The sequence below is a fragment of the Mesocricetus auratus genome, unplaced genomic scaffold, assembly GCF_017639785.1.
Source record: "Mesocricetus auratus isolate SY011 unplaced genomic scaffold, BCM_Maur_2.0 Super-Scaffold_15014, whole genome shotgun sequence".
NCBI classification, from domain to species: Eukaryota; Metazoa; Chordata; class Mammalia; order Rodentia; family Cricetidae; genus Mesocricetus; species Mesocricetus auratus.
The window spans coordinates 50,197,025-50,220,693 of record NW_024429186.1 but is presented as its reverse complement, the minus strand read 5'-3'; the positions used below and the strand labels follow the sequence as shown (position 1 = coordinate 50,220,693).

General features: G+C 39.8%; 1 pseudogene; it reads right to left on the bottom strand.

Annotated features, from left to right (window-relative positions):
* Nucleotides 1–20,884: 20,884 nt before the first annotated feature.
* The window catches only part of LOC101822664, a 55,407-nt pseudogene continuing 52,622 nt past the window's right edge, over nucleotides 20,885–23,669 (bottom strand).

Here is a 23,669-nt window from a genome sequence, read left to right as displayed (position 1 = left end):
CATGCCTTTAATCCCAGCACTCAGGAGACAGAGGCAGGCAGATCTCTTTGAGTTCTAGGCCAGCCTGGTCTACAAAATGAATTCCAGTACAACCAGAACCACACACAGAGAAACCCTGTCTTGAAGACAAAAAAAAAAAAGGAAAGAAAGAAAGAAAGAAAGGAAGGAAGGAAGGAAGGAAGGAAGAAAAGAAAAATCACCAAGCAAGGAACACACAATTATCATGAAGAAACTTTTTCCAAGAAAGACTATGATATATACTCTAAGTTATTCTTGTCTACAGGACGTTAATCTAAAATGATTAGTAAAACTTTAAAATTGAATGTCTAGGCTGAAAATTTTCAATGCATATAAATGACACTTATAAAGTATAAAATAAGACTATAGAAAATGTGCTAAATTTATTAGCAAACATAGTTTTAGTTGACTGTATGTTTAACAAGAGAGTATGTAAATATTTTTCTGTGTATAGAAAAGTTCAAATTAGAATAGAACTTTGTACAAGAACTTTAGTGAAGAGGTTGTGAGGCATGGGATTTCTACATGCATTTTATTATCACCAGTAAAATTATTATTTTTTTTAGTAGAGAGAAAAAGGAAAATACTGATGCCCTAATAAGGCCAGATCTTTCCTTAGAGAGACTATATATAATTAGTGAATAATTTCTCTGAGCTGTAATACAAAGCAAGAAAATGCAGGGCATGAGAAATTATATAAATAAACAGATTAAAGAAGAGCCTTCTCGTGTTGATATGTTCGAAGACTGAAGTGATGCTTTTGATACGTTTTGTGAGTGTGGATGTTTGCAAAGACATAATTTCCTCACACCTGACTTCCTGCACCGATTTAGACCACAGTTAGTTTAAGAGAAGTAGTCACAGAGAATTGTGATTGTCTTGCTTCAGTCGGTCATTCAGTAATTTAAGCAAAAAGCAAACCAAATAAACCCCCACAAATTTACATGCAACTCTAAAACAGAGTGCCTCTCTTTCTCTAACACGATAAGAAAAAGCAAGCGATGACCCCAAAGGACATCTGTTAGATCTGTTTTGACAGGGAGCCTTATTAAGGAGATGGGTAGATAACCAAATTATAAGAACTACATTTCTAATTTTATTATGACCAAAAAACTTCATAGTTAAGATGTGAACCGTTTAAATACAGACTCATCATAGTCAAATCGAGTGAATTTATTTTGTGACTACTGAGGAGATATCTTTAGTGAATAGCAATGCTAGATTCTTGAAAGAATTTCAGAACCACCTGAAAAACAGTTTAATTGTGTCCGTGTTAGGACTTCTCAAACATGGAATCCATGGCCAGGAAGAAAAGTGAGAGGCAGGGTTATTGCAGAGGCACTTTTGCAGGCATTGTGAGAGTGGTTGAATCTTGAAGACCAAAACCCATTAGTGAGCAGATGCGCCGGCGGTGTTAAAATGGAAGAAAATATCAGGAAATGATGGAAGCTGTCAAAGGTGGGGTCAGACTGGAGTTAGTAGATGCCTGGGCTCTTGCTCTAGCCCAGGGTACCCTGCCGTTAAGTCTTCCTTTCCATTGTGCTCTCTGATTGCAATGAGATGAGCGCCTCTGTGTTCCACTGCGCCTCGCCGTCATCACCTGTCTCATCGTGGGCCCCAAAGTGGTGCCACCAGCCATCCTTGTACTGAAACTTGGAGCCAGCCAATAATCCTTTAAATTGATTCACTCAGGCATTTGCGCGAAGAAAAGTGACTTAAACAACCAGAAAACTATTTTAGAATCCTTTCAACTGCTAACAAGAACCACAGTGATTAAAAGAAGCTGAGGCCCTAGAAAAGGAGTAAAAGATTTTGATACAAACTGTCAAGAAGCAAGTGATTCCTGTTTTCATCCTGCCTTCCTCATTCTGAAACAGAGACAACTGCCAACAAAAAGCAAATAAATAGTGAGCCAGGAACCTGTTTCCCATTAATAGCAAAGCATTGCCAAGAAAAAGCCCAGTGTCACTCACTCATAGGTGGCTTTGAAAGCACCAATTTTTAGAGGTGTCATAGCTGAAGAATGCATTAGTTGCTTTCCAGAATTAGGTAACTCTGAAATGTATGTTATCATTAACAAGGTTTCTTTGTGAGCAATCAGAGTTCATTTTTTCTAAAAAAACAACCCTGAAACTTTCAGCTTAGCTTGTAGATGTTTAATGCATGACCATAATAAGACAGAAGGAATTGTGACTCTGTCTTATTGTTGTTGTGTTTACTTCTTTTCTGTCTTCATCCCTCTGCATGTAAACGTCTTTATCATTTACAATTCTCCTGTCAAGATTGCAATACAATGTTAATTTGGCCCTTCCTGTCCAAGACAGCAATACAAGGTTATTGTGGGACATTTCCTGTTGGACCTAGTATGAGTTACTTCCATGCAACTTGTGTGTGTTTTCATGACAATGTAGCATATTCGTTCATAAGGTCCAGACCAAGCAAATCATGAGGCCATGATACTAGCTGCAAGAGTAACTTTGTACTTCTTGGGTTAAATCACCTGTTCTTTAAGTTAAAAATGACTATTTGTTAATATTCAAACTTGGAGATCAAAATGTTTATACAGAAGAAAAAAATCTTTCCATACCATGTCAGGGACCAGTGAATAATTATCAAACTTTAGCCTTGTACAGAAATCAATGACATTTTTTATTCCCTTTGTTGAGAATGTGACTTGATCACCCCTTTGATTCTGCACTGGCTCTCTTCAGCTTGTCACACGAAATCTCAATAAAAAGCCTTGGCTGTTTTGTGCATGACATACGGATCTTTCTCCTCTCTGTTGTTTGCATGTCATAAGACCCCATCATCTGCTACTAAGGGATGATTTTCCTCTTTAACTTGCCCATCCATAGTTCCAGAACGACTTCTACATTTCCAAACATCCCTTTATCACAATGCCCTTAGTTAGGAAGAGAATGACTTTATGTATAATCTTATTTTATTTATTTATTTTATCATGTTTTTCTTTCTTTTTTTTTTTGTTTTGGTTTTTTGAGACAGGGTTTCTCTGTATTGTTTTGGAGACTGTCCTGGAACTCGCTCTGTAGACTAGGCTGGCCTTGAACTCAGAGATCCGCCTGCCTCTGCCTTCCAAGTGCTGGGATTAAAGGCATGCACCACCAATGCCCCAGTATGAGAAACCTGTGAGAAATGTTCGAATGGATCTATTTTCAAATCTTTTCAGTCAAAATTATGTGATGTAGCAAGTCTAAGTAATGGGGGGGGTTTGACAATTAAGAGTATCTGATGAAGAATTTCTTACCTAAGCCAGCAATACAGCAAAACTGAAGAAATGGAGAAAAACAGGTGCATATCCAGCCCAAAGACTGAAGGCACACTACTACTGAACTAGGCCATAGTTCTATAAATGCTAATAGAGTATCTACTACAGTTTTAAAAAAGAGTCCTGAAAGTGCAAGGATTCATGCAAATCCTGTTTGGTGACCTTTTAGAGAGTATCTGTGTACCTGCATAATCTGGTTCTCTGCAAAACACCACAATAAATGAAAGCTGGACTTTTACAGATTATGGCAACATTTCATTTAAACCCAGCATGGGAAATAGACAATAAGGTAAACAACATGGAGATACACTGACAGGCATCTGCTATGAATCAAAGCAACCTGGAAGAGTGCAGGCGTTAGGGAACAACTATAGGAATAAGCCCAAAAGATTTCATCTGCCATTCGCAATAACCTGATTAACAGTGTGGCCCATCTTCATATAAGAAGGGCTTATATGGGGCACTGAACTGTGTGACTTTTTAAGTAAGTCAAGGATTTTGAAGCATTTTGCAATTTTCTCTTTTGTCTTTGATGGTTTTTATTATAAGACTAAATATACTGAATATAGTTCAGGAATGACTGGTTTAATTACAGGAGTCCTGAAGAGACACACTCAAAATGCCTGCTTCCCATTTTATTTTTCTCATGTTTTTAAAGACATATCCTTTGATTCTCTTTCAGTGGTCATTGTTGCAAGCCTTAATAGTTACAACCATTAATACATTTTTCTGTTTTACTTGATTAAACCATTAAATTAGCTGCAATTCTGTTTAATGTATAAATGATAAAATTATGTTCTCCCAAATGTAATCTCCAACAGAACAGAAAATAAATTTCATTCTTTATCTTATTCCCTACATATATTTTAGTAGGTCCTAAATATTTTTAAATTAAAGTGAGCTATAAAACCTGCCATTTTCTGTTAACTGCCACTCTGAAGTCCCAGCAGGAACGTTAGGCCCATTCAGCTTTATTGTAGGGAGAGCAAACAGCACATAGTCTAATCCCCTTCTAGTCCACGTGTAGCAAACCCTGGAAAACTAGCAGTGATGTGTTTTCAGACACTCTTTATTGACCGAGTGACTAGCCTATGGGTGTGTTATCAATTGTTGCCTTGGTTTTAGTCAATAAAACATTCGGGGGCCTTTTCCTTAAGCCCCTGACATTCATATGCCTTCATTTCTCATAAGACCTGCTGACAGCTCTCTAATGGTGACCGCTAGCAGGAAGCAAGCTATTCCCCACACACAGAAGAATGGAAGTCATTTCACTGTTTGCTGTGTGTGTGGGGGTGTGCGTGTTTCCTCTTTGGCTTACCAGCCCGCCCTTCTACTATGATCACTGTGGGTATACGCCCAAATGCTTGAACTTCAATTGCTGGTATGTCCGTTATTACGAAATGTCACCAGGCCTAATCTGCATACATTTTACAACTGATGACCCTCAAAGGGGAAGCTAGTCTCTAGCTTGTGAAATACTGAAAAATTTATACTGATTTAAACCAGAGGGAAAGTGGGTTTCTTTCAAGTGGTTTTTGGAAGTTTTCACTCTTTATTGCCCTTGAGAGGGATTGGGTATAAGAAATAAGCAGTTTAGTGTCAATTCATGAAACATAACAAGTTTCTCTCCCTTTCAAAACCCCTATGCTTTTACTGGCTTGTATCAGTGATTTTTAACAATGCTGACAATTTTTTAAAAAATGAATGCAAGAAATAATTAATTCACTTGACTCCCCCATAACTTTCCACTGAAATGGGGCTCCCTCCTCCCCCAGTTTCTCTAGCCTGAGATTCATTCTAGAACATGTTTAGTATGTCAACTTTTGTAACTAGTTTTAATTCAGTGAATACTTAACTTTTGTGACCAACTTGTTCTCTGTGATAAAACAAAATAACCTCAGGCTACCAGTGAGAGGCCCTGTTCCCTGGCTTTGAATCCTGGACTGCAGAAAAGGAGAAAACCATGTGAGCATGAGCAGTTTCTACTCCCTGACTGAAGACACAGTGTAACCAGGGTGCTTCCCTCTCTTCTCAAGACTTCCTGATGTGGTCTACAGAACCCTTGAATTGTGAACCAAAATTAATCCTTTTTTCCTTCAAGTTGCCTTTGTCAGGGCTTGTTACCACAGCAACAAGAAAAGTAACTAAGGCAGCTGTGATACCTAATTCCTTGTAGATTACTTAGCTCAAAGTGTCAGAGAGGTGTTACAAATGATCCATGTGATTTACCCAGTTACCATGATAGAAAAAAAAATACTGCTCAATAGCAAAGTATATAAACTACATAGTTTGGTGAAGAAATGCAAGAAAATTAGAACATCATATATAAGCTAGTGGTTTATCTTTTGATGTGCTCAGGAGTTCAGATTTAAATTGCTGTAATGAAACATTAACTGATCAAGGTTTCTTATAGAAGAAACCTAGCTCATGTTTTGAGAATTATCCATTGTCAGATGGGTCAGAACTGTACATAAAAAGAGAAGGACTACCCAAAAAAATGGATGCTGAGAAAGCCAGAGGTCCAAACCCAGATCTTCTACAGAGGTTCAAATCTAGGTCTTCTACAGAGCTTTACACACACACACACACACACACACACACACACACACACCATCTCTTGTCTTTTATCTGTTGTTGGGAGCACAGCATGGAGGTCCACACATCTCTAGGGAAACCAGGAATGTCAAGCATGTAAGATAATCTTTCCAAAAGGAATGATGAAAGCTGAGAATTGGAAGTGATTAATAGCCTGATGATCCGAGTTGTGGGTTAGACCAGGTTATATCAAGCTCCTCCAACCAGGACCAGAGGTGGCTAGTAATCTAAATGAGCCTTACAGCCAGGGCTCCTCAAGCTCCCGCAACCAGGACTATAGATACCTAATATTCTAAATGACCCTTACATTATCTGCAAAGCCACAGACTTCACCAGGCTCCCACAGTCATGACCAGGGGTGGCTAATGGCCCAAATGACTTCTGTGTTATCTGTATGACTGACCAGGCCAGACCCTTGCTAGGCCCTTAAGCTACTAGAGGTAGTCTACCTCTAGAACTCATCATCTTAAGCATAGTGACATGTTCCCTGACTTGAGTTTCTGATGTAATTACATACACTTCCTTGTGCAGAGAGGATTGTGTTACCCCAGAAAACTTCTTAAACTTCTTCCCAAATTGTGCTGTGTTTTAAATATGCTGACATATGCCTGGCACCAGATTCCCTGAAGTCTGGATCCAGGTTGGCAATGTCAATCTGATCTGAGTTTTCATTTTCACCTCTTTCCAGTTCACTTCCCTGCCTGCTGTGACCGCCTTCAGGGTCCCCCTCAGCCTAGGAGATTATAACTTACCAACTCACTTGGCTTAGAAATAGGCTTCAAATAATTTAATGAAAAAATACATTAAGCACCTTAAGAAATAATAGTAGATGTTTTGGGATTGAGGCATGGAGCATAAATTGCTCCTACATGTAATTGTGACTCACCACAGGAATAAGAAGGAAGAAAGAGACTGGTTAGATTTTTTAAAATGTCCTAGGACAGATAAAGGTTAAACTGTCTTAGTTTTTGAATGGGATTTAAAGGGCTGTCACTTATGGCAGAATGGGCAAAGCAAATATTCATGAACAGGGAATAAAAGCACTCCAGGCTTCTGAAATATAAGTAGAGAGAGCAAAACTTAGAAAAATAGACAATGAAACCTTCCTCTCTCAGTCTGTTTCACAATGTTTACCTTGTTCATGACCAGGCATTTTCATCAGTTCAGCTGCTAGTGAGAGTCACAGTCTGCTCCTAGGTGGTGGGGAAGCAGAAGAGGAAAACTTATCTATGTGTAGAACAGAAATGGGACAAAGCAATTGGCTCACATTGTAACAACTCACCCTTGCATTACTACAGCATTAACTGAGTGTCACAAACAAAAAGATATTCATGCCTAAGGTTCCACTTCCTAGCACTGCTACATCCTAATATTTGCACGGAGATGAATTGCTTCCACATTAAGACAACTAGGATTATGGAGAATGTGCTTCAAATACTGAGCAGGAAAGTCTTACATGCTGTATGTACCGTCAGCATCCTCTTCCCTCTTCCCATCTCCTATCACTTCAGGTAGCTGACATCCTGGATTTAAACACCATTGCATCCCTTCTGAGCCTCAGAACCTTAACCCTTGAAATACAAGCTGTGTGCAAGTAAGGGACCTGCAAGGAAACACAGACAGTGGAATATACCAACACCTAAGAATCTGCTTATTATGAGAACTGGCTAGTGTAATCATCTAGGACAAGATGTTATATGATGTGCTGCCTGTAAACCGGAGAAACAGCAAGGCAAGTGGAGGTCAACCTGGGTCTGAAGGCCTAAGGACAAGGCAAGCCAATTTTGTAGTTCTATTACTGAAGCTGAAGGGCTATGAACCTGAGGGTTGGAGGTACTGCTGATGCAAGTCCCAGACGCTAAAGACCAAAGGATTTTGAACCTAATGGACACAACATGCATGTCCTTGCTCTATGAAAGGCATTAAATTATGTCTTCCTCCAACTTATTTTCCACTGTGCTATGGCTACTAAGCAATATCTGCAGTCTTTCTATTATTGTTATTTTGAAGCAAAATTGTGCTAAGTTACCCTATTTTACCATGAGCACATTCATAGGCCCCAATAGGCTTTAAAATTGTGTCCCTCCTGTTGCAGAGCCCTAGGTATGTGGGATAGGCAATGTTTGTCACCATGTCCAACTAGATCTGTGTTCTTTTTTTTAATTACACTTTTGTATTATATATTTAAATTAGGAACAAGCTTGCTTCCCATGTTAGTCCCAGCTTCCTCTCCCTCCCCTCCATACCCACTCCCCTCACCAGCCTCTCCAGCCCCCCATCCAATCCCCACTACATTCCCTAGGGAGGATAAGGCCCTCCATGGGTGATCTCTAGAGTTTGTCATTTCATTCCTGGGAGGGCCCAGGCCCTCCCCAAAGGGTCCAGATTGAGAAAGAATCCCTCATTGTGGGATGGTTCCCCAAAGTCCATTTGTGTGCAGGGATAAATACTGATCCAGTACCCAAAAACCCCATAGATTGCCTAGGTCTCCTCACCCACATTCAGGGGGTCTGGATCAGTCCCATGCTGGCCTCTCAGCCATCAGGCTGGGGTCCAAGATCTCCCCCTTGTTCAGGTCAGCTGTTTCTCTGGGATTCACCAGGCCAGTCTTGGCCCTTTTGTTCCTCACTCCTCCCTTTCTGTCAGTGGGTTCCAGGAGTTCAGATCAGTGTTTAGCTGTGGGTGTCTGCCTCTGCTTCCTTCTGTCACTAGATGGAAGTTCTAGGATGGTATGTAAGACAGTCCTCAAACTCATTATTAGGGAGGGGCATTTAATGTAGTCTCTCCACTACTGCTTAGTTTGCTAGTTGGTGTCATCCTTGTAGATCTCTGGAGATCTTACTAGTGCCAGATCTCCCTTCAAACCTAGAATGTCTCCCTCTATTATGGTGTCTCCTTTCCTGCTCTCCTCTATTTTTCCCCCAACTCAAACCTCCTGCTCCCCGATGTCCTCCTCTTCCTTCCTCTTCTCTCCTTTTCTTTTTCATGGCTCCATTTCCCCTCCCCCACCCTGTGCTCTGAATCTGCTCAGGAGATCTTACTTCATTCCACTTTCTCTAGGGTACCATGTATGTCTCTCTTAGGCTTCTTCCTGTTTTCCTGCCTCTCTGGCAGTGGGATTGTAGACTAGCATTCCCCTGATTCATGTCTAAATTCCATATATGAGTGAGTACATACCATGTTTGTCTTTTTGTGACTAGGTTACCTCACTCAGGATGGTTTCTTCTAGTGCCATCCATTGTCGCACCTGCTGTGCAGCCTGCATCCGAGAATGTAGCAAGGTGGTCGGGATAGATGACACAGAGACCGGTCGGTTGCTTTAAGAAAACTTTATGCTTCTCCAGTCAGCTTAGGAGGAGAACTCAAGTCCGCTTAGGAGAGAGAAGTCTCTCCTAAGGACTTCTGCCATCCATCTACATACAATTCTCCAACAACACTGCCAGACTTCTCACCCTCCTGGCTGGTGGTTTAATCTCTGGCCCCAGAATCGGGAAGACACCGCAGGGGGAACAGGAAGAAGCATCTAGCCGTAGGGGGTATCAAAGTCATGGTGTTTCAGTGAGCGAGCCCTTATCTGAGCCCTTTCAAGAGCTTTAAGCACTGAATTGTTTTCAGTAAACATTATCTCACAGCTGCCTGCTCCCAGGCCGAAGGGGAAGTGGGTTTCTGTTCAAGGTCTGGTGTCCCCACAATCCATTTGCCTGCAAATTTCAAGATCCCATTGTTTTTTTTTTTTCTGCTGAATAGTATTCCATTGTGTAAATGTGCCACATTTTCTCTATCCACTCCAGTTGAGAGGCATGGAGGTTGCTTCCAGGTTCTGGCTATTACAAACAGTGCTGCTATAAACATAGTGGAACAGATGTCCTTTTTGTATGAATGTGCCTAAGAGTGGAATTTCTGGGTCTTGTGGCAGGTTTATTCCCATTTTCCTGAGGAATCTCCATACTGATTTCCATAGTGGCTGCATGAGTTGGTTGGCACTCCCACCAGCAGTGGAGGAGTGTTCCCCTTTCTCCACATCCTCTCCAGCAGAAACTGTCCTTGGTGTTTTTGATTTTAGCCATTCTGACAGGAGTAAGATAGTATCTTAGAGTTGTTTTGATTTGCATTTCCTTGATTGCTAGGGATGTTGAGCACTTTCTCAAGTGTCTCAGCCATTGTAGTCTATTGAGAATTCTCTATTTAGTTCTGTAGCCCACTTTTTAATTGGATCCTTTGCTGCTTTCAAGACTTGCTTCTTGAGCTCTTTTTAGATTTTGGAGATCAGCCCTCTGTCAGATGTGGTGTTGGTGAATATCTTTTCCCATTCTGTGGGGTGCCTTTTTGTCTTGTTTACTGTGTCCTTTGCCCTGCAGAAGCTTCTCAGCTTCAGCAGGTCCCATTTATTAATTTTCGATCTTAGTATCTGTGCTACTGGTGTTATGCTCAGGAAGGGGTCTCCTGTACCAATTTGTTCAAGGGTACCACCCACTTTCTCTTCTAAGAGGTTCAGTGTGGCTGGATTTATGTTGAGGTCTTTGATCCATTTGGACTTAAGTTTTGTGCATGGCGATAGACATGGGTCTATCTGCAGTCTTCTACATGCCAGCATCCAGCTATGCCAGCACCATGTGTTGAAGATGTTTTCTTTTTTCCATTGTATAATTTTAGCTTCTTTGTCAAAAACCAAGTGTTCATATGTGTGGGGGTTAATATCAGGGTTTTCTATTCGATTCCATTGGTCTTCCTGTCTATTTTTGTGCCGATACCAAGCTGTTTTCAGGACTATAGCTTTATAATAGAGCTTGAAGTCAGGGATGGTGATGCCTCCAGATGTTGCTTTGTTGGCCAGGTGGTTTTGGATAGATCTGTGTTCTTATGAATCAAATACTATCTTCCCAAAACAGTCATAGACATACCCAGAAACATTTTGTATCAGCCATCTTAATATGACTTAAGTCAAGTTGATACATAAATGAATTATGCAGGCCATGCCTGCCCTTTGCTTGCAGTATTAACCTTTAGAAGGTATCTACCTCAGTTGTAATCATTCCTGTCATTCTGCAGAACACCCATGTGTAACACAGTCTATAGCTTTCTCACAATCTGAAAGTCTCTGAAACTACTTTGTAAAAAGTAATTTGAGATCACCAGTGTGGGCAGCAGTGAGCTGCTTAACAGGGACTTCACTTCACCATCACATTTTCTCTTCAATCAAAACACACATATAGAAGAAAGAAAAACATGTCTGGGTATCAAAGTGACAAATTTTCCCAGTCATATTTATGTTTTTCTGTGTGTCTTCCTGGTGAAACAATTATGTTTGAGTAGACAGACAAAAAGCATCACTCCTTGTATCAAATCAAAACATTTAACTTCGTTTCATGCTGCCTTTCCTTGCTGGAGTGACTTTCCTTACCGGATACCTGTAACTACAAATTGTTATAAACAATTTACCAGGAACTTACTAGGTATATATGCAGAATGAGATTTTCTGTTAGCTCGATCAATCTTGCCCAGTGACATTCTCTTTGTTCTATAGATGAGCACAATTGCAAAGTTTTGATTTAATTCTTCAAAGTCATATAGAAGTAGGAGATAGAACTTTATTGGATTTTTTTTCTTTTGAGATTATAACTACTACATTTCCCTTTTTTCCTCTTTTGTCTCCAAACCCTCCTTGTTCTCTTTAAAATGTGTGGCCTTTTTTTTCTGTGGTTTTTGTTACACATGTGTGTGATGCATATATATGTGTATATTCCTAAATACATTCCTAAATCTGCTCAGTCTGTATTGTGTTACTTGCATGTATATGTTTTCAGGACTGACCATTTGGTACTGGATAACTATTTGGTATGCTCTTCCCCAGGGAAGACTATTGCTCCTGTTCACAGTATTTTTAATTGCTTGCAGCTTTTTTCTAGGGTTGAATATTTTTAAACTTTGACTATCTGGTTCCCTAGCCTATAGTTAAAACACCAAATGCCAACCTTATGTAAATACTCCTCCCCATAAATTCCTGTGCATTCATTTCAACAAGTTCAGGGATTTAAATGAAAAAATGTCCCACATAGTCTCAGACATGGATTCCTAGTCCCTGTGTGATGGTACTGTTGGTGAACCTTGGATGGGTGCAGACTTACTGGGGACAGGCTTTGAGACTGCGAATCCTCACCTACACCAAGTTTGTTCTCTCTGCTCCATGCTGGCAGTTAGGATGTGAGCACTCAGCTTCTTCCTGTTTTTAGGTTTTTCTTCCTGCTAGGATTGACTGATCCCCTGCTCATATGTCAATATCATGATCCTCAAGGCAGCCAGATTAGCAGCCAGCTAATATCTTTGAGAGCTGATTCAGGTTATAAGGTCAGAAGACTGGTGAATATGATTCGTGTCCTTACATAACAGCCCTCTGAGATCTGTCTTGCCAAACAAAAATGAGAATATGCAGCAAAATGACAGCCATCTCTGAAGCAAGAAGCAGTCCCCCACTGGTCACCTGAAGAATGTCCATTCTCCAGAAGGATAAAAATGAACTTCTCTTACATAGAAGCCATCAAGATTGTGGTATTTCAGGGTAGAAGATGAAGCCACTGAAATGTGCCTTCAGCACTCAGCAGGTGAATGTTATTCCAGTTTTGTTTGTCTTCAGAAAACAATTTTCCTATTTGTGGAAGTCTTAACCTAGTTCCCAAAAGTGTACTTGTAAAATATTTACTTATATGCAAAGATTAGAACACAAACACTGCTTTCATGAGTGTAATCAAAGTATAATCTAAAAGTCTATAATCTTATATTTGGCAGCACTAATGATTGAAAGCCATTGGTTATTAAAAACAACATTGCCTTCCTAAAAGTTATATTCATATGAATAAAGTACATAGTGGGCATTTATAGAACAGATGCTTTATTTGAACAATTTTGTTAAATATATGCATTGAATTTTAGACTTGTATGAAATCCATGGACTCAGATTCATAGGTTTTCATGTTCCATATAAAAACATACTGACTCTATTAGAGGCACAAAACCACTCAAAAAGCTGACAACTGAGTTGGAAACAAAAACCATTCTTTTTGTAAAGTTGTGTACTCTCTGAAATAGTTAGAGATCAGGCTAAGAACTGTTTTTACTGGTATTGTATATTCAGGTAAGTAGAACATTAAACTTTACATTGAGATCCCCAAGAGCCAGGGAAAATACTCATGAGATATTCCATTTAATGGATAGTTCAGCCTTGTCTCCATATATACTTTACAAGTATATTTAGCAGATCTTTTAAATTTTCCTTCATTTTCTTTTTGGTGAATGTATAGGGCATTCCTTGAAGTAAACTATGATGTCAGCTAGTTGTAAATGGATAGATTTTATGAGTAAGCAGTCACTGCAACTTATATTTTAGTTTCTTGCTAACTTAACCATTAATAATGCATACATGACTCTCCTTATGGTTTCACTACAGCTGCCTTGGATTTTGTTTTAAATTTTTTTCCATAAATTATCTTTCTGCTTTTCGTTTTCTCATCTGAATCTATGTTTTCTACTTTTCATGGATACTTGATTAGGTGTCTGTTATTATAAAGCAGTAAGAGTTTTAAAACTGTGTAGGAGAGTTATTACAAGGATAAAAGTTTATACTCACATGAAGAAAATTAATGCAGAACATAATTATATCGATTATCATGCCATGACTATAAACAAAAAAATCAAGAAGTCAAACCTGCACCCCCCCACACACACAAAATGCTGGTCTTTACTGTGATTCATTCCCTTAAAACATAGAGAAGCCTGGATAATTGGACATGTTCGAATACTGTCATTAACAAACAATGAAAATTAAAAGCTACTTCAATAAAATGTAGCTTTTTTTTCTTAGTTTTGGAGACTGTCCTGGAACTTGCTCTGTAGACCAGGGTGGCCTCACACTCACAGAGATCCGCCTGCCTCTGCCTCCCGAGTGCTGGGATTAAAGGAGTGCACCACCAACACCAGCAAACTGTAACTTTTTTACATTTATTTTCTATGTTCATGAAAAGTAGACTATTATTGAGGCCTTAACAAGCTTTTTTACCTAGAAATTTTAGTTATAGTGTTACCTTTAAAAATTGGTTTTGGACTAAAATATTTGAAAATGATTTCAAGGAAAAATGTGATAATATAGTACTTGAGAATAGACCCTTCAAGAAAATTACCTATCAATCCATACCATTACCATTATACACTCTTCAAATTAACTGGCATTTTCTAGAAAGTGCTAAGTGATGCTTGAATTACTATTCAGAACTTAAAACGGCACTGATGCTGATCTCCTAATATCTAAGGGAGCATATGTGCATGTGACTTCTGCTTTCTCTGTCCAAATGACATCAGTGTCTGTGGTCTTCTAGATGAATACTTTACATGAAATTCTTACAATTACTTAATGATTTTGTTTCTTTTCAATATCATAGTTTAATAGTAAGTTGAGGCACAAATATTCATTTATCCTGGAAAATTTTTAGTATAAAAATTATTAGGAAGCAATCATTCCTAAATTGTTATTTACAAAAAGAGATAGCAGCTGGGTGGTGGTGGTACACACCTTTAATCTCAGCCTTTGGGAGGCAGACACAGGCAGATCACTGTAAGTTCAAGGCCAGCTTGGTCTACTGAGCGAGTTCCAGGATAGCCTCCAAAGCTACAGAGAAACCCTGTCTCCCTGTCTCAAAAAACCAAAAAAAAGAAAATAGTGAGAGTGAGAGTGAGAGAGAGAGAGAGAGAGAGAGAGAGAGAGAGAGAGAGAGAGAGAGAGAAAGAGCAACTGAGTAAAAATGGTATTTTTAAATAATTACACAAATAGGTTATATGTGCAACCCACGACCAACCTCCAAGATCCTTTCTCAGTGCAGCTAGAAATGCTATGATTGACGCACTGATCCTTTCTGTAAGATCCTTTATGTGTTACTGTGTTTCAAAAGTAGAATTTGCATGGAATATTAACCAATCAGTACTTGCCCACTTGACTGATAAATTTCATTCACCTGCTTTATTATGGTATAATTGACAGAAAATAATAATTATATGCACTTAGAGTACACTATATGATGCTTTAATATGAGAATACATTATTGTTTGAGTTGGAGTGTGTGTTGCTGTGATAAAACATCTTGACCTAAAGCGACTTGGATAGGAAACAGTTTATGTCATCTTAGAGCTTGTAGCCCATCATCCACGGAAGTTAGGGCAGGAACACAGAGGCAGGAACTTATGGCTCCTTAGGGCTTCCTCAGTTTGCTTCTTACAGTGCTCAGTACTACCATCCAAGGGTTGAGTCTTTCCCCAGAAAACACTAATTAAAAAATGCCCGCTGGGCGTTGGTGGCACACGCCTTTAATCCCAGCACTCGTGAGGCAGAGGCAGGTGGATCTCTGTGAGTTCAAGGCCAGCCTGGTCTACAGAGCGAGTGCCAGGACAGTCTCCAAAACTACACAGAGAAACCCTGTCTCGAAAAAAAAAAAAAAAAAGAAAGAAAATGCCCTGCAGTCTTGCCTACAGTCCAGTCTAGGGAGGGATTCTCCATTGAGGGTCCTTCCTTTCAGATGACTCTAGCTAGAATAAAGTTGACAGAAAACTAACCAGGACAATGGTGAAAAGAGCCTATCAAGCTTGCCAACTTGCATATTTATGGTTTGAGTGGGTGATGTGGGGAACTCATGAATTTTCAAGTCTTTCATATTATTAAAGTATAATCACGCAGTCAGGTGGAGTTCTTGAACTTCTTTATCCTGTCCAAGTGCAACGTTAGTACACTTTGGCAAGCTATTTACTGAGATCAGGGAGAATATCATGCTATGCTTGCCAAGAGAAATGTTTCTGGTTAACTTTTTCTCGAGAGGAATTACAGTCAAGATGTGTTCTTCACCTCTGATTTAAAATTATGATTTTGCATGAAGAAATTTCCAATCCTAGAGCCTTGTATCACCCTGACTTTACCCTTACAAACATGAGTGAAACTCCAAGTGCTTTACCCACAGGAAGCTGCTCTTGACCCTCAGACTGCCTCAGAGATGGACCATTACATAGTAGGCTCTTAGATGCATGGCTAGGAATATCAGGACCCATGAGTTTGCCGTGAGGGGTTCCTGGTGTTGTCTAACACCTTCATCTCCATAGGGCAGCACTTCGACTTTTATATGAACCTCTGTTTCCACATGTACTATTCTGGTTATGAGAGAATTAATTTGTCATATTATTCATATCATGTCATATTAATGCTTGAATCTGAGGTGTTTTCCATTTAAATATACTCTCAGCTTTGTGAATATGAATGTGAGTTGTCACACTGACAAGTGTAGCTGCATCTAGGGTACTTATTTATGTTCTTCAGGCAGCAAGGAAACTAAAGGCAACTTAATTCTCTGATATATAACATACACTAAGTTCATTAGATGTTCTTTTGCAATATCAAATATATTAGGAGTATACTTTTCTTTAGAGCAATATTACTTGAAACTATTAAGGACTGGTGAGATATCTCAGAGGTTAAAAGCACTGATTGCTCTTCCAGTGGTCCTGAGTTCAATTTCCAGCAACCACATAATGTCTCACAACCATCTCTAATGAGATCTGGTGCCCTCTTCTGGCCTAAAGGTACAATGCTCTGAAATATTTTTTAAAAATGTCACCCAGTGGTGGTGCATACCTTTAGTCCCAGCACTCAGGAGGCAGAGGTAGGCGGATCTCTGTGAGTTCGAGACAAGCTTTATCTACAAGAGTTAGATCCAGACAGTCTCCAAAGCCACCCTGTCTCAAAAAAGCAAAAAAAAAAAAACCAAAAAAAAAACAAAAGAAACTATTAAGACTAATTTATTTAGAATGCTTTTACTAATTATCTTAAATTTTGTTGTTTAAAAATGAATTGTAATAAAATTATTTATTTGTGATATATAATTTATTTTACTTTTATATGCGTTGGTGTTTTGCCTGCATGTATGTATGTATGTATGTATGTATGTATGTATGTATGTGTGGGGGTGTCAGAATACCTGGAACTGGAGTTCCAGACAGGTATGAGCTGCAATGTGGGTGCTGGGTATTGACGGGTCCTCTGGAAGAGCAGCAACCAGTGGTCTTAACTGCCGAGCCATCTCTTCAGTCCCAAGTTATTTATTACTAATTCTTTTTTTTCCTTTTTTTTTTTTTTTGGTTTTTACGAGACAGGGTTTCTCTGTATTGTTTCGGAGGCTATCGGTCCAGCCCGGCCTCGAACTCACAGAGATCCGTCTGCCTCTGCCTCCCGAGTGCTGGGATTAAAGGCGTGCGCCACCACCGCCCGGCTATTTATTGCTAATTCTTACACCAAAAGGTTCTATAAAATACCTTGATTGAAATTTATGATAGTGAACTGATTGTTTTTCTGTTTAAGGAACATTAAATATTTATGTTAGAATTTATTCCCTTTTCTTTTTTTTTTTTTTTTTTTTTTTTTTTTTTTTGGTTTTTCGAGACAGTTTCTCTGTAATGTTTTGGAGGCTGTCCTGGAACTAGCTCTGTAGACCAGGCTCACAGAGATCCGCCTGCCTTTGCCTTCCGAGTGCTGGGATTAAAGGCGTGCTCCACCAACGCCCGGCTATTCCCTTGTTTACTTAATAAAGTCTTCATAAATTCTTGTTTTAAAGGTTCATTTTGTTGTTTCTAATTATGTGTACCCATGTGTGTCTCTGTGAATGGGACTTCTGATCTCTTGGAAACCACAGATGTTATATTTCCCTGTAGATGGGGTTTTACATAGATTTGTGCCGCTAGACTTGGATACTTGGAATTGAATTAAAGTCCTCCGTGAGAGTACCTTGTACTCTGAACTGCTAAGCCTTCTTTCCAGCCCTTATTTATTATATATGAATTATATCTTATATAATATTTAAGATCAGAAATTATTCCATTCTTATGTAACACATAGATATGATCTAAGGCAAAAAAAAGAGCAAATTTAAGTGAAAAAGGCTAATTTTTAATGTTTTATGGTAAACAAGACCAGAGCTTAGAAAACTTCCTGTCAGAGCAAACTATCAAACACTTTGTGCCTCTTGTGCAGTGGTGTAAGCACTCTTCTTGGACACTATAGTGAGGGAGTGACCATAGATAAAGGCTTGAGAGAGCGCTTTCAATAGAGTTATTAACAAAACCAAGCACGGAACCTCAAGTGACCAATCACCTACTTTGCCTACTCCATTCTTCCATTATTAGAATTTAATTACAGTGTCAATTACACTTTATTATTTTTCCCTTTAAAACACATGGGGATTTCCTGAGCTCATGATTATCACCAATGCAGAACTATATAATCAGCTATATATGAATGGGAATAGAAGATCCTGTAAGACCAGTGTTTTCCTTTGTTCTCTTTGTTTTCGTTTGTTTGGCAGTGTTGGGATTTGAACCTTGGTCCCCGTGCTTCATAGAAAGAGTTCTGCTACCACATTGTTATATATTCAGCCCTCTTAAGTCTGTATTTTCATATTTCATTCTTTTCTAGAAAGAGTGGGTGGACAAAATATTATATTCCACACTTGGTTAGGTTGAACTTTAAACATTAAAACTATTTTAATTTAGTTCATTGTGATATGTGAAATAATATATTTTACAAATAGAAAGCCAACTACCAACTGAGAATGACAAGAGGAAGATGCAGATTTATGAGGCTCTATTAGTGAATGAAATGGTGCCTGAAGTCATGATGCTTAGTTTTGAACACCTAGCTCAAGTTCCAAGCTACCATTTCATCGGCTCCCCTCAGGGCATGTTTTCTTCTTTTCATGGCTTCACTGCATTGCACACTGTATTCAGATTGGTATGGACGTTATAGAAGACTCGAGAGGCTTCTCCGGGGAGTTTGTCAAGCTTGTTGCTCACTTGTCTCCAGCACTCGCTCTGAATTCCAGTCGGTTTCCTCCCCTGTCCGATCTCTTCTCTCTCCTGTCCTTCTCCAGGGGAATTTCTAACCCCTTGGGTTCTCCTTTCTTCTCAGAATAAGAACTTTCTTCCCAGAAGATCAGAGTCCTCAGGGCTCTCTTTGCTGTTTCTCCTGCCTTGCAGGTCACAGTCCTGCAGAGACATCCAGCATCTAAGAAGTGATTCATGTCTTCACAGTTGCTACACTGAGAGCAAATGCCTAGAGCGAGTTGCTTCTCAGTAAGCAGATCCGTGTCTGTAGTTACAGGCTTGTGTGGAAATGACTACTCTGCTGTGCAGCTAGGAGCTGGGCTTGTCTTTTCACTTCATATTGATAATCATCTAACCTGAGACACAAACTTCACTACCACCACTGATACACTAAGTTTCAACATGTTTTCTTGTCCTCCCTCCTTCCCTCCCTCCCTCCCTCCCTCTCTCCATCCCTCCATCCCTCCCTTTCTTTGAGACACCGCAGCCTTTCTATATAACCCTGAACTCTCAAAACTCCTTGCTCAGTCATGTCTGAGAGCTAAAATGTTCCAAATCTCTATTTGCTTTATTAAAAAAATATTATCTTTTGAAATACATAAATAAATGTAGTTGTTGCTCTGTATTCCTGGGAGACTAGTTCCTCTGCAGGCATCCTAGAGCTAATCTTCCCTCAGATTCTAAGGCACTAAAGCCTATCAATGTTTACATGTCTTATATAAAATGGAGTGGTATTTACATATAACCTATGTAAATCCTCCTCTATGCAGGAGCCAGCTCTAAATTATTTATAAACCGGAATCTTACATAAACAATAAACCAATAGTTGTATTATGCAGGAAAAATGTCATAAAAACAAACTCTGCACGCATTCAAAACATAATAGATGCAAGACTTACATATCCAGGCAAACCAGTCATATACACAACAGTGGTTTAAACTCTGAATTGGGAAACCTTATGTGCCAGGACTTAACAATTTGTAAGATTTAGATTTTACCAAAGGGCATGCCAATTATAAAAGCAAATCTCTAAGAATCTCTGCGTTTGATATCAATCACATTAAAGAGCTTTCACAGCAAATTGGAAATGTATAACAATCTTTTGGTGTTTCAGAATAAGTTGATTTACTGAATTCTACACTTGAGATTTGACATTAACATTGAGACATGCTGATATAATTGATGTCGAGGTACTTTTCCTTGTCTAACTTTTGCCAATATTACTTAAAGACTACTCTACCAATCAATTTCATGGGGATAGTGCCAACAACAAAGAAGTGGATGCTTCCCCCCATCCCCACCCCCCCCACCCCCGGTTTCTTTGCTGTCGTAGATTGGCAATAGCCAAGGATAAACTGAACAAAATAAGAAATTGTCTCAGATAGAGATTAAATCAAGTTGAGAAAACAATGCTCGACTCTACTTTCTGGTAAAAGTCAAAACTGAACAGAAGTTTTCCTTTACTCTTACAATGAATGCTGTGCTTTATTCCACAGACCTTGAAAAATCGTCATCAGACTGATGGCCATATGGTCACACTTAACCCAGGGCTTTTCTGTCAAAATTCAAATCACAGAGAGCTATGACTGGGTGTTAAAGTCATTGTGGTAGGAGACAATCGCTAGTTTTTAACAAAACTGGGTTGCTTCTGCTTTCCTTTGAGCATACAGCTAGGTGACCCTCCTTAAGGTGAAGTGTGTCCAGTGTTTACAGTGAGGTGTATCTAGGCAGACTCTGAATTCTAGGATACTGGAATAGTTAATACAAGCTGCCCAAGCTTCACCCATCATAATTTTCTTTTCCTTCCTTCCTTGCCTTCCCTTCCTTCCCTTCCCTCCTTACTTCCTTCCTCCCTCTCTCCCTCCCTCCCTCCCTCCCTCCCTCCCTCTCTCTCTTTCTTTCTTTCTTGCATGGCACTTTTCAGTTTATTGCCTGAAGGAGTTACACTAGTCCAAGTTAAAAGTGGACCCCAAATGGTTACATTATACAAGCTGTGAGGTTTTTAAACTTGTGACACGGGACAGGAGGCAAATTCTACTCTTTGCAAGGAAATCCTCACTTAAGCTTCAGGAAGTCACAAGCACTTAAAACCCATGGACCTTCAGCTGGTGTTCCTTAGCCAGTCCAGTCTCTCTCAGGAGCTGGACCTTCAGCTGGTCACCCTGTAGCTGAATCACTCCTCCATATCCTGGATGCTCAAAGTACCATTGTAGGCAAATTTCTTCTTACATGCCTTTGCTAGTTTCTTTGTATCGTAATCATCAGCCATCTCTTGGACAGTGGTAAGGGTCTTCCTGCCATTTCTCTGTTGAATTCTTATGTGGATATAAACCTCAGTGACGGCAGTAAGCCGGTCATCACCCTTCCTTGTGTCAGCAAAGGGGTGAGAAGAGTGGAGGTTCTGGATAGTGTTCGGAGGATATGATTGGGTGGAAACGGCCTGAGGAAGGCGGCTGCGGGAGAAAGAGGGCAGGGAGGATGGAGCTTCAGGAAGCCACGGGCACTGAGGGAAAGGCAGCTGAGTCTCCTGCAGCAGCTCAGTGACTAAGGCCCGTAATGACTGTTCCTTTCGTAACCTCTTCACTGCATATTAAGGAGAACTCCTGGGCTGAGAGTATTGCTTAATGTCAGAGTATTTCTTCTCGAGAATTCACAATGTGCCATTACCTCTACATACAAATACACACACACACACACACACACACACACACACACACACACACACACACACACACTGTACCACCAGCAAACAAACAAACAAGAAAACCCTATAGTATAGCAGTAGCCTCACATTTGGAAAGGGGAAGGTCTTTGGTTGAAGAAGTGCTTATGTTCCCTTCCTTAAGTCAAGCTATGGAAATCCTCATACTGTATGCTACATGTAGGGAAATTTATATCACGCATTACAAAATATTCAGCTGACTGGATCCAGATTGATGGCATACGGCTTGAAGGACAGTGGTTAGAAAATGAAGGGTTATGCGTATGTGTTTCATGGGTAAATGTGCTAAAAAAAAAAAAAGAAAAACCTTCACAGATCAAAGATACTACTAAAGTTGAGAGACTATAGGTCATACGGCTTAGAAAATTCCATCTGTTACTAGAGGTAAAGTATTCAGAATAGAAGATGAAATGTTACTAGCCACAATGGAACTCCTTAACTGAACAAAAACACTCTGAAGTTAAAAAAAAAAAGATCAGCTTCCAGTGTTTTATTCCCATCAAGCAGTTCTCCAGATGACCTCAAATTAGTCCATTATGTTGAGAAAGAAGACATCAAGACAAGGGATCAAAGAAATAAAACAAAGGCAATTACATCAAAGAAAGAACTAGGTATAGTTCCTGACACATTCGTGGCTATTGAATAAGACAAGAAGTTAACTGTACATATTGAGTGACACAAGAATACACACATTCTTACATATGTACACATCCTCCACCCAAATTAAACATCTTGATTTGTTTGGATTCCAGCATAATTCTCAAACTTATGAACTTATATAAGTAGGAGCTTGGCTCTGAATTCTGAGACATTCTTTGAGGGATGTTTCCCAACACTTAGGTCTACAGAAGGTGATGAACAAACAGGAGCTTAGGACTAGAGGGTAATTAAATAGCTTTCACTTGTCTCAGGGCAAAGAATTACAGAATCCCTGTCCAGCAGAATAGCAGAGGTCATAGAGACCAGTGGCTAATTTGGCTTCCCTGTTTCCCTATTCAGTAGGATATTTAACTGCAGTTTCCCTATTGTTCCACCATTCTATATTGGGCACTTAGGGGAGAAAATAAACTTTCTTTAGTTCCATACATTCTTCAGTTTTATAAGTGTCTCATGGACAGGACAACCTGTCTTCCAGATTGCCTGTCCTGCTTCTTGATGTAGGATTAGATGGAGCTTTCAGCTGTTCAAATGGGAAGTGTGGATGTGTGTGTGTGTGTGCATGTGCTCATTAGTGTTTTGCATGGGTTTGAGGTACCCTGAAACTGGACTTACAGACAGTTGTGAGCTGCCATGTGGGTGCTGGAATTGAACCCTGGTCCTCTGTTGCACCCTTCCCCCATGGCGGTCTGCTGACCAGCTTGGAACTAGGAGCTTCTGGCAAATACCTATTGTCCCCTCCTTCCAATTAGAACTGTAGGCAACTTCCTGTTTTCTGCCCATCCTTATTGTCTAAATTCAAGTTCCTGTTGTCTGCCCATCCTTTGTCAGGGGGCCTTAGGAACGTGAGCTCCTGACCTTGGTAGTTTTCCACTGTGCCTGTTTACTGGTATTTAATGCTCTGCTCTTTTTACAATAAATGCCATTCTTCTTGCAAGAATGAGTCGCTGTCTTTTGTCTTCATTTAAATCCTCAGCCTTTCGCCCAGATCATTGAGAAGTGTTGTAGCCCTGCACTGTTTGCTACAAATGGAGGTCCCACCAAGATCTGGAAAGAAGGGAAACTGCTGAAGAATTACACTCGAATGCTGGCCAGCAAGTAAGATAGGAGGGTGTATTTGGGTAGGGGTACCATGTTAGGGGTATCAAGTCAGGCTCCAGCCCTCGCCTGCCCTGCTGGGGTCAGGATTGTCAGGGATTTTCCTGAGAGTCAGCCCCCGGAGAAAGCCAGCCAGCATTCTCATTTAGGTTAGGAGTGAGTGTATTAAACATGGGTGCTACTAATTCCTATCCTCTTTTGGAGGACCATTTGATCCAACTGCTAAAATGTCAGGGCACCAATATCAGACATAAGACAGCTAAAGACTTCTTAAAAACTATGTATAAAGTCAGCCCTCAGTTTTTGGTCTCTAGTGACCTTAATTTCCTCAATTGGAACCAGGTTAGAGTGGACTTGCAAAGAACTTTACATAAAGAAGGGCCAAATACCAT